Source organism: Triticum aestivum, chromosome 7B (genome assembly GCF_018294505.1).
Source record: "Triticum aestivum cultivar Chinese Spring chromosome 7B, IWGSC CS RefSeq v2.1, whole genome shotgun sequence".
Taxonomy (NCBI): Eukaryota; Viridiplantae; Streptophyta; class Magnoliopsida; order Poales; family Poaceae; genus Triticum; species Triticum aestivum.
In genome coordinates this window covers 275579503-275584547 of record NC_057813.1, presented here as the reverse complement: position 1 = coordinate 275584547, position 5045 = coordinate 275579503, and the positions used below count along the sequence as shown (strand labels likewise).

Here is a 5045-nt window from a genome sequence, read left to right as displayed (position 1 = left end):
CGACGAGCCTCGGGCCGCCGAGCCTCGGGCTGCCGAGTCTTCGCCCCACGAGACTCCGGAGCTCAGACGGGGTCACGCTGAGTCGGAGCCGAGCCCATGGGAGGACTGGACGGAGTCGAGTGCACATGGTTGTGTTCAGGGTGGAGACTATAGTCCTGATAGCTATAGCGAGGGTGAGTGGGTTGAGGGGCGCAAAGTCTACCAGCGTGGTCGTACAAAGCTCCCGCCCACCCCGGCGACCCCCGACCACATGTGGTTGATTGCGCCTAACGGGAAGAAGTAAGTGCATTTACTCTTTTTTTAACCTTTTGCCTTGACGTTTCTTCGAATATCTAATGTGTTGGCCTTGTCATACTGCAGTTCTCGGACACACGAAGATGGTGTCCGCAGGCCCAACACTGTCCTTGGTGTGATTTGTCGCCAGTGCTTCCCGGGGTGGGTCACGTTGCCCGGTGAGGGTCGGGTTCCAGAGCTAGGAATGACCTGGGAGCACTACTTGGCTGCCCCAGCCCTGCCGGAGCATAGGGTCGGCGATATCGAGTGCGACACGGTGGCCGACATTGTGATCGCCACATTTTGGGTAATTTCTCCTTTGCCATTTACTTGTGTTTTCTTCTTTGATTGCATACCTTCTACATGTGTTTTCTTGTTTGATTGCAGACCTTCTAATCCGTGTTTTCTTGTTTGATTGCAGACCTTCTACAGGTGTGCTGAGGGACAGGAGGAGGCCGCGGCTCGGGGTATCGACGCTGAGTGCAGGCGCCTACTTGGAAACTTTTGGCATGAGGCTTGGACGCAGGCTGTTCGAGACTACTTAGCACAGACTGGTATTAGGAGGAGAAAAGAGAAGTGCCGGGACAAGTATCTGAGTAAGGAGAAGTACATGAAGGTAATTACCTATTCTTAAGGCCTTGTACTTAGTTTCCTTGATTTGATTCGTAGCCGTAGCGCTCAAATTTCTCTTGCTTAACTTAGGTGCCTCCGAGATGGTGTGCGGACAAGATGGACTGCTGGGAGGTGTTGGTGGATGAGTGGTGCTCTCCCCAATGGCGCGTCGCCCAAAACATAGCAAAGGAGAAGCTTTTCAAAATGAAAGGTGTGCCACACCATCTAGGCAGCGTCGACCTACATGGGTACGGGAAAAACTGGGTATGTGTGGTTTGCTTCATGATTCATGCAAATTCATTCTTCGTGCTAGCTTGAGTCCTTAACTAATACTCTGTTCCTCTCTTTTAGTCAAAACGCAATAAGGCTCCAGTGCCAGAGCTGTTCGACCTCTATGGCACGTCCAATATTGCAACGTACAAGAAGGCCAAGGCATTCTCTGAGTCTGACCTCAAAAATGCAAAGAACTTCAGCAACGAGGCCTCCCACCACAAGATGGTGCAGTACGTTAAGCAGGGGAAGGCGAGGAAAGGGCCGGACTTCAACCCGAGCCGGCCTCTTGATCCAGAGCTGGTGATGATATCTGGTGGCGGGAGGTCCCATGGCTTGTTAGCCATTGGTAATGGACTGATACGTTGTAGTAGCACTCTCCCGCAGATCAAGAAGCGCCAGACCAGCTCTGATCCTGAGATACCGCCTCGTTTACGACCAGTGGAAATTGAATTCCGGGTTTGTTATACGGACTCAGTAGCCTTTCCTCCATTACATTGTGTTTGCGGCCGTCGATGATTACATGCTAACGAGTGGTGTTGCAGGCTGCTATTGAGGCAGAGAGAGTGAAGACCAAGGCTACTTTTGAGGAGAGGGACCGGCAGTTGGCGGAGAGGGACTGGCAGGCGGTGGACAGGGACATGGAGAATGAGGAGAGGACGGCTAGGCTGTTGGAGGAGGAGAGGAACCGGAACGACTCGGCTAACCGGGCCATGTACGAGCTCTTCATGGTAAGTTTCTTCTGCATATTAGCTAAATCATGCATGCAATGTTCCTTTCATTAGTAACTAATATGACTGACTCGTCAAAACCAAATGTGCAATCCATGTGCGAGAAGAACGGCCAGACCCCTCCGCCGATGCCAGCCATTGCTCCGGCGGGCACGGTGAGTTTCATTTGAACGGTCATTAGTTACTAGTCTTCACATTTGAGTTGCATCATGCTAACGATACATTGGAAATAATCTTTGGTGCAGCGTAACTCCCGACAAGCATCGACCGATCCTTCTCCGTCTGCCACTGGCGCGACCGGTCCTACACCTACACCTACACCTACACCTCCGTGATGACGGTAAGTGTCCCAAGTGTTTTGCTTAATAGAGTTTTGTTGTGATGCCATGTTGTATCTACACATATCATGCATAATGTGTGTATGTTTGAAATGCATTGTATGTGTGGGATTCGACACCTAGTCATGTGCCTTTGGTAGCCTTCCATACAGGGATATGCCTCCTAGTGCTTCCACTGAGCCATGGTAGTTCGCTACTACTCCGGAACACATGGATTGACCGGCATGTGTCCTTATTTGCTCCTGTATCTGTCCCTACGGGGAAATGTCACGCGGTGTATCACCGAAGTCCTTGTAGCTTGCTACGACTTGGTTGCACTCGCTGATGACCGACACGTGCATTGCTAGGTCATGTATGCATGTCCCTGTACGTTTGTGCCACCTTGGTTCTATGACTAGTCATGTCGGCCCGGGTTCTCTGCCATATGGATACTAGCGACATAATCATATACTTAGCATTTTTCCTCCAAAATGACTAAATATGCTTAGCTAGCTCAAAAATGACATAATAAGCTTAATTAGCTCCAAAATGACATATTTAACCTAGGATAGCTCTAAAATGACCTATACTTAGCATTTTTCCTCCAAAATGACTTAATATGCTTAGCTAGCTTAAAAATGTCATATTTAACCTAGGATAGCTCTAAAATGACCTATACTTAGCATCTTTTCCTCCAAAATGACTTAATATGCTTAGCTAGCTCTAAAATGATATAATATGCTTAAGAAATGACATATTTTAGGTCATAAATGACTTCATATGCTTAGCTAGCTCCAAAATGACATAATAACCTTACTTAGCTTCAAAATGACCTATTCAACCTAGGCTAGCTCTAAAATGTCCTATACTTAGCATTTTTCCCTCCAAAATGACTTAATATGCTTAGCTAGCTCAAAAATTACATAATAAGCTTAATTAGCTCCAAAATGACCTATTTAACCTAGGATAGCTCCAAAATGACCTATACTTAGCATTTTTTTCCTCCAAAATGACTTAATATGCTTAGCTAGCTTCAAAATGACCTATACTTAGAATCTTTTCCTCCAAAATTAGTTAATATGCTTAACTAGCTCTAAAATGACATAATATGCTTAAGAAATGACATAGTTTAGCTCCTAAATGACTTCACATGCTTAGGTAGCTCAAAAATGACATAATAAGCTTAATTAGCTCCAAAATGACATATTTAACCTAGGATAGCTCTAAAATGACCTATACTTAGCATTTTTCCTCCAAAATGACTTAATATGCTTAGCTAGCTTAAAAATGACCTATTTAACCTAGGATAGCTCTAAAATGACCTATACTTAGCATCTTTTCCTCAAAAATGACTTAATATGCTTAGCTAGCTCTAAAATGATATAGTATGCTTAAGAAATGACATATTTTAGGTACTAAATGACTTCAAATGCTTAGCTACCTCCAAAATGACATAATAACCTTACTTAGCTTCAAAATGACCTATTCAACCTAGGCTAGCTCTAAAATGACCTATAGTTAGCATTTTTTCCTCCAAAATGACTTAATATGCTTAGCTAGCTCAAAAATTACATAATAAGCTTAATTAGCTCCAAAATGACCTATTTAACCTAGGATAGCTCTAAAATGACCTATACTTAGCATTTTTTCCTCCAAGATGACTTAATATGCTTAGCTAGCTCTCAAATGATATAGTATGCTTAAGAAATGACATATTTTAGCTCCTAAATGACTTCATATGCTTAGCTAGCTCCAAAATGACATAATAACCTTACTTAGCGTCAAAATGACCTATTCAACCTAGGCTAGCTCTAAAATGACCTATACTTAGCATTTTTTCCTCCAAAATGACTTAATATGCTTAGCTAGCTCAAAAATTACATAATAAGCTTAATTAGCTCCAAAATGACCTATTTAACCTAGGATAGCTCTAAAATGACCTATACTTAGCATTTTTTCCTCCAAAATGACTTAATATGCTTAGCTAGCTTCAAAATGACCTATACTTAGAATCTTTTTCTCCAAAATTAGTTAATATGCTTAACTAGCTCTAAAATGACATAATATGCTTCAGAAATGACATAGTTTAGCTCCTAAATGACTTCACATGCTTAGCTAGCTCCAAAATGACATAATAAGCTTAATTAGCTCCAAAATGACATATTTAACGTAGGATAGCTCTAAAATGATCTATACTTAGCATTTTTTCCTCCAAAATGACTTAATATGCTTAGCTAGCTTAACATGACCTATTTAACCTAGGATAACTCTAAAATGACCTATACTTAGCATCTTTTCCTCCAAAATGACTTAATATGCTTAGCTAGCTCTAAAATGATATAGTATGCTTAAGAAATGACATATTTTAGCTCCTAAATGACTTCATATGCTTAGCTAGCTCCAAAATAACATAATAACCTTACTTAGCTTCAAAATGACCTATTCAACCTAGGCTATCTCTAAAATGACCTATATTTAGCTTTTTTTTCCTCCAAAATGACTTAATATGCTTAGCTAGCTCAAAATTACATAATAAGCTTAATTAGCTCCAAAATGACCTATTTAACCTAGGATAGCTCTAAAATGACCTATACTTAGCATTTTTTCCTCCAAAATGACTTAATATGCTTAGCTAGCTTCAAAATGACCTACACTTAGAATCTTTTCCTCCAAAATTAGTTAATATGCTTAACTAGCTCTAAAATGACATAATATGCTTAAGAAATGACATAGTTTAGCTCCTAAATGACTTCACATGCTTAGCTAGCTCCAAAATGACATAATAAGCTTAATTAGCTCCAAAATGACATATTTAACCTAGGATAGCTCTAAAATGACCTAT

General features: G+C 41.8%; 1 long non-coding RNA gene across 1 annotated transcript in view; it reads left to right on the top strand.

Annotated features, from left to right (window-relative positions):
• The first annotated feature begins 2165 nt into the window (after nt 1–2165).
• Nucleotides 2166–5045, top strand: part of LOC123160911 (uncharacterized) — a 3752-nt gene continuing 872 nt past the window's right edge. The window contains exon 1 of the long non-coding RNA XR_006480454.1: nt 2166–2226. This is a non-coding gene — a long non-coding RNA (uncharacterized lncRNA). The remainder of the gene's footprint in view (nt 2227–5045) is intronic.